Source organism: Talpa occidentalis, unplaced genomic scaffold, assembly GCF_014898055.3.
Source record: "Talpa occidentalis isolate TD23 unplaced genomic scaffold, MPIMG_talOcc4v2.1, whole genome shotgun sequence".
Classification (NCBI taxonomy): domain Eukaryota; kingdom Metazoa; phylum Chordata; class Mammalia; order Eulipotyphla; family Talpidae; genus Talpa; species Talpa occidentalis.
In genome coordinates, this window is record NW_026555331.1 from 75,424,662 (window position 1) to 75,439,731 (window position 15,070).

General features: G+C 35.8%; 1 pseudogene; it reads left to right on the top strand.

Moving 5' to 3' along the window:
• The first annotated feature begins 261 nt into the window (after positions 1-261).
• LOC119249952 (60 kDa heat shock protein, mitochondrial-like) overlaps positions 262-15,070 on the top strand; it is a 98,648-nt pseudogene continuing 83,839 nt past the window's right edge.

A 15,070-nucleotide genomic window follows, 5' to 3' on the forward strand; every position in this document is an offset into this window, starting at 1 on the left:
GACTTAAGTCAGTTGTTCTCAAACATTAGCTGATTGGGATCATCTGGAGAGCTGGGTAGCCTGAGGTCTCAAGCTTTTGCCCCAGAAAGTCTGACTCAGGAGAGGAAAGCTGCCTCTTCTCCCAGGAATTTTTAGGAAGAGGGAGAAAAATAGAAAATGATAAAACAGAGATTTATCCCAATTTTCCTCTTTCCTGGATTCAACCACTGAAGCTAAAATGTTTCAAATAAGTTGGAATAATTCAGAAGGCATAGGGAGGAGATGTGTCCCCAAACTCCTCTGTCATGGTTTTTGAACAGTAGTACTCAGAGACCTGCATCAGCATGGTGCATTCTAGACCAAATAAGACACCAACAGCAAATTCAGAGAGTCAGCGCTCTGGATGACCCCTACAGCTGCCCATCAACTGCACTGGGCCAAAATGGGACCACACCAAGGAGTACTGATGGCATGGGATTAGAAGGAACAATGTCACAGAGACTTGGTGCTCTGTGGCCATCAGAAGCAGAGAGGAGACCATGTTGCCAGTGGGAGATAAATAATGACCCCTACAGAGCATCTGCCCAGCTGAAACAACAGACCACAACTTATGAGTCACAGACTTCAGAATTAGGTGCCAACAGGTCAAGGGCCACTCAGATACAAAGAATATTGAACAGTGTAGGGTAAGGTAAAAAGTATTAGCCTTTTCTGCCCTCCCGCCATTAGGATAGATGAGGGAACCCTGTGGTCCTGAATGCATGCCTGATGGCGGGCGCCTGAAGTGGGTACACCTGGGCTGAGAGACTGAGTTTATAAGGGCGGCTTCACAGGAATGCCAGCAGAAGCCGAGAGAGAAGGAGAAGCAGGAAAGCAGAGAGAACACCAGAGAGTGAAGACTTGCTGGGGGCTGGGAGGCCTGCCAGCCTCCTGGCCCCCCGGGACCCCTACCTGCAGTGTACCCGGTAAATCCCAATAAAAGCCTGCAAAAGCCAGTGAGGGCTCCAAGACTCTTTCCTTCTTTACCCGTTCTGCTGGATCATAGAAAACCTGCACTGTGCATTCCTCCCCTTACAAACAGCATTTGGAGGGGTCCTCCTAATAGCGTCTATCACATATCCACATAAGCCAGCCACTCCCCCCACACCCAGACACCCCTAAAAGAGCAGTCAGAGGAAGGAGACAGATGACTAAGGACCAAGAATCAAAGATTAGCATTACCAAAAGGATAATGAGGCCTTTTTATGAGTCAATGCTCATGAGGCAGTGACGGCGGGGGGTGCTATGATATATTCAGAAGTTTCCAGAAGGTTTTGGTCATTTAACAGTGACTACTCTGAGTGTGAGTGTCAGGTGATGGCCCGTTTGGCACGGGGTTGCTGACACTGGAGTATGTTATGTTTATATTTTAATGAATCATTATAAGAACAAATCACCAAGATGGGTCCAAAATCATCCTTTCACTGGCCCTAAAAATGTGTTTTTAACAACAGAAATAAAATGAACTATCTGATTTTAATTTGAGTCTTTAGCAATTAGACGAAGTAATTATCACTATCAATTTGAGACTGAGGCTAAAGAAGTACAACCCTTCCTCCTTTCTGTTGCAATGAACTTAGACAACAGAAAAAGAAAAACACTTAGTGACTTTTCAACAGTGGTGCTTCATGTGTGAGACTCCATGCTGGATTCTATAAGCAACACAAAAACAAGCAAGATACTGACATTCTTTAGGGAAAGTACTATGTATTCTGAGCAGCAAGGCTCTGAATTGACATAGCCTGAGTGTTTCCTGGACAGGCTAAAATGACAAGAACAAAGGCAAAATACCTTCTATTCCCCAGTGTGATATGAATCCAAAATTTCCATAAATTTTGCATTATCTCTTTCCTACTTCTTGGAAAGCAGGGAACAATTACATGACAGGGAGCTTCAGGAGCATGGGGTCTCCTAACCCAACACAGCATGAAGTTCTTGCAATGTCACAGAGGAATATGTTTTGCAATATTACTGTTTTTTTAAGGCCCCTTATATAATCCACTCCATCATCTCAATTATGCATTGAACCCCAAGCAATGATGAGGCATAAGGCAAGTGGATAAGGATTTTCCTACTGGTCACGCCTAGTGTAAACACTGCACAGTATATCTTACTAATCAAACCAAGTGAAATGTCCTTTTGGTGTATTTCTTTCAATTATTGGAATTTTCCCTCAATAATCAGCTATTAAAAATTGACTAAAACATGTTTTGTAAAAGAAGTAGTAGTGGTTGCTGAAATGTTCAAATGTCACAATGCTTGCTGAAATTTATAAATGCCAGCTAAACTCTTGATATCTGGAATGATAAATGTATAGTTTTATGAGGTACATTTCAGGGCTATCTTTTCTTTGAGATGCATACAAAATCCATTATTAAATTGTGTTGCATTTAAAAATACTTATATCAATGCCACTTTTCATTAAAAATGTGTAACATTCCTGTGTATTCAAAATTTGTTACAAAGGAGTTAGAAATATTATCAACAAAACTTGAGTTTGTTTTGTGTATTTTGAAAGGCTGTTCTTTCTGATGCACAGCCCTCTTCACTTTGGCTTCATGCAATTATTTACCATCCTAGGGGATTTAATAAATGCTACATAATTATTCTTTTCATATTGAGCATTAGCACACTAAATTTAATGAGTGCACAATAGCCCATCAGTTAATCAAAATGCTTAGGAATAGGATGTTCCTTATAATTAATTGAATTTACTGGTTTTTGAGGCTTCAGTGGCAAATTCTTTTATTTTTACCCTTGTGAACAATCCTTCTACATTAGTGTACTGAGGACTGAAATTTGGTAGTCACAAAAGAATGGTACTTTGTTTCTTTTTATATCAATCTAAACATCACTTTTTACAGAGTATTTGAGTCATGGTGATGGCTGTTGCCTGAGTCTGAAGGATATCATTTGTGGATTCTCCTCAGTAATTAAGCAGAAAAAAATATCCAAGTGAATTGAACATCTTCATTAATTGACTTTCTCTTTAATGTCTTTCATTAAAATTATTTTCTGCAAGTTTAAACTTGCAAAATAGAATTTTTTTTAACAAAAAGAGAATTCCCAGGTAAAAGCATTGTGTTTTAGAAGTTTCAAACAGGCATGTCTGTCAGGGGAGCTTTATAGCCAAAGCTAGAGTTACAGTTAGTGAGAATGTGAGCCTCAGACCAGGGCAGGTGTTTCCATTCTTTTCAGATGCTTATCTTAACATGAAGTAAAGTTGAGTCTATAAAACAGGGGTGGGAATTTCACTGGGGTAGTTTTGGATAGGACCATAAAATGCCCCTAGCCCTGTGCCTGCAATGCCTGTGTGTAAGTCCTCTAAAGAATCTTCCAGAAATGTAACCAAGGACCTCAATATCCCTGTTTGTGTGTATGTGAGTGTGAGTGTGTGTGTATGTTTTTAATAAATTGTAATGGATCAAATTTTGTGAAGAATTATTGAATAACTATTTGAGAGTGGTTAAAAGTTAGCCCTGACATTAAGCAACATTAGTGTTTTGAGTTTAAAGAAAATGGATGAAGTGTCAGCTCCTCTTGATGAATGAGAATATTGTGTTAGGATTGGGTTACTCTGGTGGTTCATTTTATGTGTCATCTTGACTGGGCTAAGGAATAGTTGGTAAAAAATTGTTTCTGACTGTGTCTGAGAAAGTGTTTTCTGGAACAGATTAGCTTTGAGTCAGTAAACTGAATAAAGATCACCCTTTCCAATAGGGTGGGCATCATCCAATTAGTTGAGGGTTTGAATAAAACAAAAAGGCTGAAAGGGGCAGATTTGCTCTCTGCCTCAACTGAAATATTCATCTTCTCTTAACCCCAGAAATCAATGCTTCCTCTTAATTCTCTGGATTTAACAGGGATTTAATCTCAAGTATTAAGTTTGGACTGGATTACACCACTAGGTTACATGGGCCTCAAGTTTGCAGTGGAAATCATGGGGCTTCTCATAAGTCAACCCCACACAATCTCACATGTGCTCTCTCTTCCTCTCTCTCCCTCACTTGCTCACTCTCATTTGATCATATGCTGGGGCTGAATCTCACTTTCCACATCCACAAATTGGGCAATGTAATACTTGCCATATATAATTTAGGGGGTTATCAATGACAGCACATAAACTACAAAAAAAAATGCTTATATAATAAACAGGTGTTCTTCTTCCATGGGAAACTTCTTTATTCTACTTGGTTTGTATTATACTGGGGCACATTACATCTTTTTTTCTCATTTTCTGTGTAAAACTAAGTAAGAATTGATTTTCTATCTGTAATAATGAACATTACAATATTATGAGCTTAAAATAGGAAAGATGAACTGATTTTCAATGGAGTATGTCTGCTTCCTATGTATCTTTTTATATATCTATTATTGCTTATAATTCCTTTTCTAAAATTATGAAATACGTACATATTTTCAAAGCCATTGGCAGAGTTTTCAACGAAAACAAGTTACTGTTAACTATTTCTCAAAGAAGCAAATATTTGTAAGTATGTTATGGGGAAATGCATAATTTGTCAGTAGGACAAGGAAGGGTGGGGGTATTGGGTCAAAGAGCCTTGTTTACTAAATGCCACTAGGTATCTCTCATACTGTGTACCCCACAGCTATAACATGAGAAATTTTAAATTAAATACTTCTGATCAGCTTTAAATACTTACATCATTTATCACAAAGAATAGTTCTTAAGTAGACTTTTGATAAATTAAAACATTTTGCCCTTTTGCTTTAATAAATAGGGCCTTTGCCTCTTGAGAAACATCATATTCTTATTGGGACATTTATCATGTATTATCTTGCCTTCTACATAAGAAATGCTAGGTGCGTATTTGAAGAATTTCACTTGTAAAGTAGTTGTATATGCCCCTAAAATAGAAACTGTTGCTATATTACTTTTGGCACCATCATTCTCATTTATGATAATCATCTTAGGAAAGAACTTGCCATTTCTGGATGGTCCATAATCCCAAAATAATAATCACAGCAACTGCCATAATAATGAGCAATATAATCACCATTCATTAAAACAGTGATTCATAATCTTAACTATTATCATATTATGTTTAATTATGATGATGGTGGTGAAAATTACTATTTCCAGCAATTGACTATATGGAGGAATTTCAGAACTCAAGGAAGGAAAACAGAAATAAAAAAAAAAATGATGAGGCTTATTTTCTTAAAAATCTTAAAAGATACTATTTAAATATTAAAATTTATGCTAATTTAATTAATACTCATGTGTCTGATTTTGAATAGAGAAATATACATGTTTTTAAGTTGTTAAAATCCTCCACTGTGTTTCTTCTCCCTCCCAAACTTCCACCAAAAATAGTTTTGCTTATTTCCAAACTAAAGACAATGAGGAACAATGGTGATAGGTGAATGCATTGTCTTTGAAATTGATGGCAAGTGTTCATTATAAAGTTAGTTACATGTCAACTAACCATTCTAGGAAGCATCACCACACAACCACAGCACATGGAGAAAGGAAGACGGCCTTCCTGGCTTCTCATCATGCTGCCACCAGTAAGCTGTATGCACCCAATGGCCCTGTCTGTGAAGAAAATAAAGGAGAATGTTTTACACTCTTGGATGCCAGAGTCTTTTGAAGTCTAACGTGAAAACCACAATCATAAAAGGAAATAGTGAAGGTGTGACTATATGAAAACTTCTGATTTCTGTAACAGAGAGGACATACACTGATGAAAATATTTCAAGATATAACAGTGAGCTATTATTTGTAAGAAATAAATAATTTTATAAAATGTAATAGAAATAAATGTATTTTATACATTTTATAAAATGTAATAAATAATATTATAAAATATAAAATGCAGGGCCTCCCCTGGTGGCGCAGCGGTTGAGCGCTGTGCTGCGAGGCTGCCCGCAGCCTCTGCAGTGCCGGTTCATTCCCCAGCCGCCGGCGAGGGTCCCACAAAAAAAAATATATATATATATGTGTGTGTGTGTGTGTGTGTGTGTGTGTGTGTGTGTATATATATAAATGCAATAATTTTATAAAATGTATCCATGAGACAAACACACCAGAAGGGTATGAACTAGCAAACACATTAAAAGACCATCAACCTACTGGAAATTAAAGAAGTAAACCATAATACAATAAAATGCCATCTTCATTTATCAATTGAAATTTTGTTATTGACAGCACAGTTGAGGGAGAGGGAGGCCAGTATGCAATCCGGGGAAGCGCACATCGGGCCCTATGTTGTAGTGCATATGCTTTGACCTTGAAGTCTCGATTCCAGGAATCCACTCTGTAGAAACAGTCACTTAATAAAAATACATGTGCATAAAAATACCTAATGATGCTTTATTTGTAATGGTTAATCAGAAATAGACTGTATTTCTGGGCATGGAGACAGATGGGGTATGGCCACAGGTGGTTTGGTGGAGAAAAATGAAACAAACACCTTTTCCACAGAAAGGAAAAGTAGGGATAATTAGTTGTGTATTATCAAATCTACAAGAGTTACACGCAACCTATAACTCAAATTACATTCAATTACTCAAAACAAAGTATTGCCGTGGCAGAGAAAATTAGTGCAGGATTGTTAAGACCTCTGACCTAAACAACAAATGCCACCTATGAAGCTGGGAAATATTATAAAGTACGAGAGAGAAAGAGATTATAAATGTATCACTAGTAAACAATGGAATAAAATTAAAGGAATATCAGGTGTCTCTTATTAATAAGTAGAATATATGTTACTGTCAAGAAAGGATATCATAGACATTTTATTCTATGAAAATCAAGTTTTAAAACACCTTATATTGTTATTTCTATGTGACTATCATATATGTGCATACATCTTATTGGATTCACAATTAGCATATGTGACTTATTTAACAATGATAAATATTCCAGAAATAATAAAATCTGAGTGATGCATATAACATAACAATCCACTCCAGCACAGCCCCCACTGCAAACTTCCTTATCCTGGTAGAAGGTAGATAAAACGGGGTTCCCCTCTGCATCAGGTATTCTAACATTGGAGATATAACAGTCAGAGACATCACTGCCTCCATAAACTTACAGAACAGGGAAGAAAATAGATTCTTAAACATGAAAACTATGTCATTCTCTTAGCACTGAGGACACTGGAAGACCCTATCCAACTTGAAATACCAGTGATGCCTCCAGAGTTGGCACCTAGATGGTAGAAAGAAGCTGTTCAATCAGAAGTAATATAAATTATGGCCAGAGCAGAGATTCTAAGAGAAGAAAGCTAAAGATCTACATGAAGGGTGATCAGAGCTCCAAAATGAGTCTTCCAAGACATAAAAAGGAGTCTTGCTGTCCTCAGTGCAGTAGAAATAAGAGGATTTACACAGTTTTACACAAGACAGTGCTATGAGCCAATTTTTGTTTCTGAAAGATACATGATTCTGACCACAGTGAAGACTGTAGGAGTACAATAATTAGATCTTACATTTAAAATAGTTTATGTGCTTGTTTATGTTTTAATTTTGTGCTTTCAGAAAATATGGAAAAGGAAAAGGAAAACAGACTATATTTCATATCAGTTGTTCTCAATGTGGTATGCGGACCCTGGATTTTCCCAGAACCTTTCAGAAATCTGGGAGGTCAGTACTACTTCCAGAATCAGCTGCTATTTGGTCTTTCCATCATGTTAACACTTGCTTTGAATTTGCCCAAGTAGTACTGGTGAAACTATCATTACTGTACCCAGTCACTTCACCTTCACACCCTTTCAAAAGAAAAAAGAAAATTTCTATTTCACACAAGAATGTCTTTGATAGTGTATGTTTCTAATAATTTCCAGATTAATTTTATTAATCTCAATCTTGGAAAGTCAGCCTTTTTAATATTCTCTGTGATGACATGGGAAGCACCTGCAAAACGTATGCTGTTATGATTCTCTCAAGGAAAAGAGCCAGCACAATTGCTTCAGCTCTAATCTGAACAAGCCACTTTTTCCACAAACCACCATTTTTGATTGACTGAACAACAGAAAAATAATAATTATCCAGATGAGTATTATTCAGATATTTTCTTGAAAATGAATGAGGTTAGCCCATCCTTCAAGAAAAAACAACTGGGGCCTCCCTGGTGGCGCAGTGTTTGAGTGCTGGGTTACAAAGCTGCCTGCAGCCTCTGCAGCACCGGTTCAATCCCCAGCCACAGGGACAGGGTCCCACATGGAGCGCAGATCTCTCCTACTGCCCGCTGCTCCCCTCAGCAGTGTACTTCGTCGGTCTGCCTGTTCTGCTCTCCCCTCTGGCTCTGGTGAGTACTCTCACTCTCCCGTGCTTCTGACTGTATGTACCCAGTGCTTGTACAAATAAGAAAAAGAAAAATACCGGATGGTCTCACTCATAGCAGGAATCTAGAAAACTTAAATAAGGGACCAGGAAAATGAATATAAGAAAGTGAAAATCAAAATCAACAAAAAAACTATGAACAGAGACACTTTTTGGGGGTGGGGGGGGCGGGAGGGGAAGGATTGGGGTCAGAATGGGGCGTTTGCAATTGTATGGGGGAATATAAAAATAAAATTTAATATTTAAAAAAAAAAAAAAAGAAAATATATCACAAAGTATATGGCTTTAAAGAAAAGAATAAAATTTACTCTCATATTGAAAAATTCATGTAGTAAGATCTTAAATCACACACTGAAACATATCATGATGATAATAGAACTAAGTGATAATTGAGCAGCAGAGTAAAAGGATTCCCTTGAAAAAAAAAAAATAATAAATAAATAAATAAATCTTAAAAAAAGAAAAACAACTGTCAGTGCTTATTGTTGATGATTAACTGAAGATTTCAAACAAAAATTAAATTTTTATAAAACTTGTACCCACTACCTTGAACATGAAAACATATCAATAATTAAAAACTTTTCCAAAAACTTTTACATTCCCACCAACAGGATTATTAATTCTCCATATCTTTGCCAACATTTGTTGTTTCTCATTTTTTTGATATGTGTCATTCATAAACTAGTCCAAAACTTATGGAAAAAACATGAAGGGTTCCAAAAACATTAAGTATTTATCTACCTTATTATCCAGCAATTCCACCCCCTACCTAAAGAGTGAAAAAAAAATTAATTAGAAGGGATATATGCATTGAAGGATAATTTATAATAGCTAAGTTATGGAAAAACCTGAACATACAATGACAGATGAGTGGGTAAAGAAAATGCAGTATATAGACCTAATGGAATTCTACCCAACTATTAAAAAAAGAGAAAAACTCTATTTAGGACAACATGGATGGAGCTGGAGGGGATAATACTAAGCAAAATAAGTCAGATGAGAAAGATAAATATTGCATGTGGCACTTATATGTGAATTATAGAGGGGGAAAAATGGTCAGATAAAATCAAACCAATAGCCAGTAGAAAAAAATTAAATAAATAAAAATAAAATAAAATAAATAAAATAAAATAAAATCTAACCAATAGCCAATAACCAATAGAAATCTGACTGTAGACCTAAGGAACTCCACAACTGGGGAGGCAATGTCCATTGAAAGCTCCTTCCCTCCCACCCCAGAAAAGATCAAGGAAAAACCAGGAGAAGCCAGACTGGATTCCATAAAAAGCCCCGTACCCAAAAGAATGACTTTAGAGTGAACTCACAAATCCTCTGGGAAGGCAAACTAACGGCTTGTATTCTTCCCAGCCCTGCAGAAGTGGCAGCTAAAACAAGGACAAGAAGTGACTGTCATTTGGGGCAACCATAGTGTTAGTTGAGCAAATATGTACCTACTTTACATGCAGTGCCACCCCTGAGCTAAGTGCAAATTAATCCCTGAGTGTAAGCCTGGAGATCCAGATATTGCCCTTCGTACTGGGAGACCCAGGCATCATAGATCACAATGCCCAGAAGAGAGGAACAATAGAGAAATGGGGAAGGAAATGAAGACAACTTAAGCACAAAATACAATTTACTCTGGAACAAAACAAGTAGAAGATGTGACTAAAGTCACTCCTCAAACAAAGATTGAATATTAAATCCCTAAAACTCCTCAAACCTCCACCCAACACCAAGGTAAATTTGGAGAACAAAGACACATCCCTAATGTTCCAATCACATATACACACATAAATAGAAATAAATAAGGCAATATACATGACTAGGAAGCAATGAACAACAACGCAAGATGGAAAAACAAAATGAGAATGACAGAAGTGACAAGTTTGAAGGAGACAGATATAGAGAAATTATCTGACAATGACTTCAAAACAACAACATTAAAAATGTTAAATGATATACTTGGAAGGCAAGTCAAAGGCAGACATGCAAACACAAGATCTCAGAAAGGAAATCCAGGAACAAAGAGATTTCTTCACTAAAGAGGTTGACTGTACAAAAATATCACAAAAAGAGATTCTGAAAAATGCAGCAAAATTTAGACAATGCATTAATTAAAATCAAAATGTCAAAAGAAATAATTTCAGCTATAGAAGACTCCCAATTACACATTTAGGAGAAAAGAGAGCATCAAGACAGAGGTAAAATGATGAAATTATGAGAAGTATCCGATTCAATTAGAAAAGGAAATTTACAAATTATTGGACTTCCAGAAAGTGAAGAAAAAGAAACATGACTAAAAAAACTATTAAAAAAATTATGAGAATTTCCCAAACCTACAGAATGAATTAAATATGGAAGTCCAGCAAGCAGAGAGACCTACTAAATTCTCAGATGCATAAAGATCTACATCCAGACACATCATTGTGAAACTATCAAAAATCAAATATAAAGAAAAATAATTGTAGGAAACAAAGAGAAAATTATAATTCAGAAGGAATGCAAAATTAGGATTTCTCCATATTTTAGTCCAGACACTCTCCAAACAAGAAGAGAATGGAAGAAAATATTCATAATCCTAAAAGTCAAGAACTGTCAGCCAAGAATTCTTTAGTCTACAAAATTATCAGTTAAGTAAGAAGGAGTAACAAGGATTTTCTCAGACAAACAGAAGTTAATAGAATTTGCTATACCTGCTCTTCAAGTAATACTAAAGGGGTTTTTCCACAAGAAAAGAAAAATTGAAGCACAACCTCTTTAGCAAATGACAAAAGTAATATAATACCAGTAATGAGAGCAAGAATGCAATGTGTTAACAACACCAATACTAAAATGGAGGGGGAGGAAATGAGTAAAACCAGTATAATTAGATGTTAAAGAGCAGACACCAGTTCATAAAGGACTTAAACAGTGATACAAGTAAAACTGCCAAAGTAACCATTAACCAAAAATCCAGAATAGATACTCACAGATGAAGAAGCGAAGAAATTGATGGAAATACTAAGGAAAGCCATCCAGAAAAAAGTAGAGAGACACAAAGGGGAAAAGAAACAACAGAAAAATAAATCAAAAGTGAAAAACAAAATGACTGATAAACAGCAGATGAAAAAATTCCAACACTCAATACTTTGTTTACAAGAGACCCATTTAAAATTGATAGATTAAAACAAACTAAAAGAAACAGGCTGAAATAAGGTTATATATGTTAATAAATCAGAGGATATATCAGGAACTGCTTTTTCTTACATCCAATAAGCTAGACTTTCAACTAAAATAGATAATCAGGGACATAGTCAGATACTATATGACAATCAATAATCAATAACTCACCAAGTTGTTATACAAAGCAACTTTTAGCAGACCTAAACAATACATCAACAAAAATACAGTTGTTGTTGGAGATTTCAATACATTGCTGACACATCCAGACAAAATTAACAAAGAAATAAAGGTCTAAAGTGAAGTATTATATCATATGGTTTTACAGGACATTTATAGAATTTTCCAACCTAAAAGCAATGAATAACTTTCTTCTTCAATGCACATAAATGCCATATTCCTTTTTTTAAAAGATTTATTTATTTATTTATAAAAGAACTGGGGTACAGGCCAGATTCACAGGAGGGTGAGAGGATTCACCGGAGACAGCGTGGGGAACAGAACAGGTAGACTGACGAAATACACTGCTGAGGGGAGCAGCAGGCGAGACTGGAGAGGTCTGCCGCGCCATGTGGGACCCTCGCCAGCTAGCCCAGATGGAACCGGCACTGCAGAGGCTGCAGACAGCTTCACTGCACTCTGCTCAACCACCTGCGCTACCAGGGGAGGCCTATAAATGCCATATTTTAAGACATAAAACAAGTCTCTGAAAATAATGGTTGGGACTCCAGGGGTCATTGCTTCTTAGCAGCTTCCATTATCTCAACATCTCCCCTAGAGTGACACTGTGCCTCAAGAATGTAGGGAAGGGGCAGAATTGGCAGGCAGACTCCTGTGAGGATGTAATAGATTGTTGTGGTTTCTGGGTTATGTTTTTTTTTTCCCTTCCCAAATTAAGGTTTTCCTGTCAAAACTTCCCTGAGACACAAGAAAAATGAGAGAGAAAAAATTAAGAAAAATATAAGAAGTAAAATGCCAAAAGTTGACACCACAATGATTAGACTTTGGAATCCTCTTAAATTCTCATTCTAAGCCTGAATTAACACCTTCACTGCAACAACACAGAGGATTTTCTACCCTATCATGCAATAAAATACTTTAGCATATATAAGATTTGTTACTTTGTTACTATTTCTTGGCAAATTAGTTATAAAATAATCTTTAATTAGCCCAAACACAAGAAATTTTATGTTGCCTACATTGGGAAGGGCACTCTTTTTGATGGATATTGATTAATCTTAATTTAGTCATTTAGAATAAAGAACTTGTGGGTATTATAATTCACCCAGCAACACATTTTATATAGGGGGTATACATGGTATTAGATCAAGAAGTATTAATATATGTTACTGTATAAAACCTATCACAATTATACTATATACACATGATTATTTTTAATACTATCTTTGACAAATTATATAATAATTTTGTCTTCATTTTAAAGCCTCATCTTTAAAATGAATAAATTCATAATACCAATTTCATAAGTATAAGAAAGTGTGTGTCGGGCCTCCCTGGTGGTGAAGCTGTTCGCAGTCTCTGCAGCACTGGTTAGATTCCCCACCGGCCAGGGAGAAACCCACATGGCACAACAGATCTCTCCTGCCTTGCCCTCTGCTCCCCTCAGCAGTGTCTTTGGTCCATCTGCCTGTTCTGCTCCCCGCTCTGGCTCTGGTAAATTTTCTCACCCTCCCGCACTTCTGACCTGTACCCCAGTTCTTGAATAAAATAAAATAAATAAATCTTTGAAAAAAAAGAGTGTGTGTCAATTTACTGAAAGTCATTAAATTCTCATTAAATGAAAAGTATTACTATTTTAATTATTCTATAAAAATGCATGGAAATGGAATTGGTCAGACTGACCAAGTTTGATGGTGCCAAATCTCTCCCTGCTCTTCTCTTTCTTTCCTTTTGTGCAAAATACTATACAAACACACACTATACTAGTACAATTCTATACTGATAATATAAAACTATAGAATACTATTTAAAAAATAGAAAAGCAATTTTCTTTAAAGAAACAAATGTACAACTTCTCTGGAAAGCAAGGAAGGAAGTTTGCTACCCCCTGACTTGTGACTTGCTTCTCAATATATTTGGCATTTTTATGTACATTTTGGAATATGTGGGATACTTATCTCTACCTTTATCTACTTATCTCTACTTATTTCTCTATTATATAACCAATTTCCTAAAAAAATTAACTAAAACACAGTAAGATAAATATATCAGTTAATGTGTTATGTTTGATGTGGTCAATGCATTGCTTTTGGAAAAAATATTAATAAAAATTGTCAATATATGGTTGCTTTACATACAATGACACTGCAGATGTCATATGTTGACACTGGGTGCCCTTTGCAAAATTATCACATGATTCTGAAATTGTACCTAGTGCATTTACAATAAAATTTGAAAATTTTAGAATTTTTCACTATATCATTTTATTTAACACATTACATTAAGTTTTGGGGGTATAAATGCAAATGTTTCTTATATTTATATCATCTATATCTACAGGGAAATATTAACCAGAAATATATTTTATAAATTCTATAATTGTAAAATAAGCCATTTTTGGTGAAGAGCGCAAGTAATAGAGGAGTTAAATAGTAAAGATACAGCTTTTAATAGGACTAGTGAAAATAAAATAGTAAAAGATGCAGCTTATAATAGTAAATTAAAGAATAAATATAAACAACAAAAAAAAAAAGAAAAAAGAAACTTAAAAACAATGATAAATCTATGTATAGGCTACAGACATCAAGCTATGCTACAAAGCTATAGTAATCAAAAAACAGTATGATATTTTAACCAAAAAAGACATAGACCTGTGGGATAGAACTGAGATCCCACAGCCCACACTTATATGGACTGATAATCTCTGATAAAGAAGTCAAAAGTATGTATAGAAGAAAGGAAATTCTCTTCAGTAATGGCATTGGGCAAACTGAACAGACACATGCAAAAGAATGAAATTAGACAGTCTCATACTATAAATAAGAATTAACTCAAAATGGATTAAATACATGGAAGTAAAACTTGAAACCATGATATATGTAGGAGAAAACATAGGTCAGACATTCCACAATGTTAGTGTCAGTATTATCTTTGTAGATGCCTTTCCAGTGCAAGCAAAACAAAAGAAAATGTAAATAAATGGGACTACATCAAACTACAAAACTTTTGAGCATTGAAAGAAGCTATCATTAAAATAAAATGAGGGCCTCCCTGGTAGCATAGGGGTTAAGTCTCAGTATTATCATGCTATCACCACTTTTGGGGCCTGAGTTCCACCTGGCCAGGGAGCTAACCCAAATGGTGCAGCAGTCCTCTCTATCTCATCCACTGCTGCCTTTAGCAGTGTATTTCAATAAATCTGTCTGCTCTGCTCCCCTCTCTCTCTCTGGTGAATTCTCTTACCATCTGCACCTCTGGCCTACACCCTAGTTCTTCTATACATAAATAAATAAAAATTCATCTTTTGAAATAATAAAATGAAATACTACTGATTGAGAGAAAATATTTGCACATTATATGTCTAATGATGGGCAAATTAATATCCAAGATCTACAAAGAA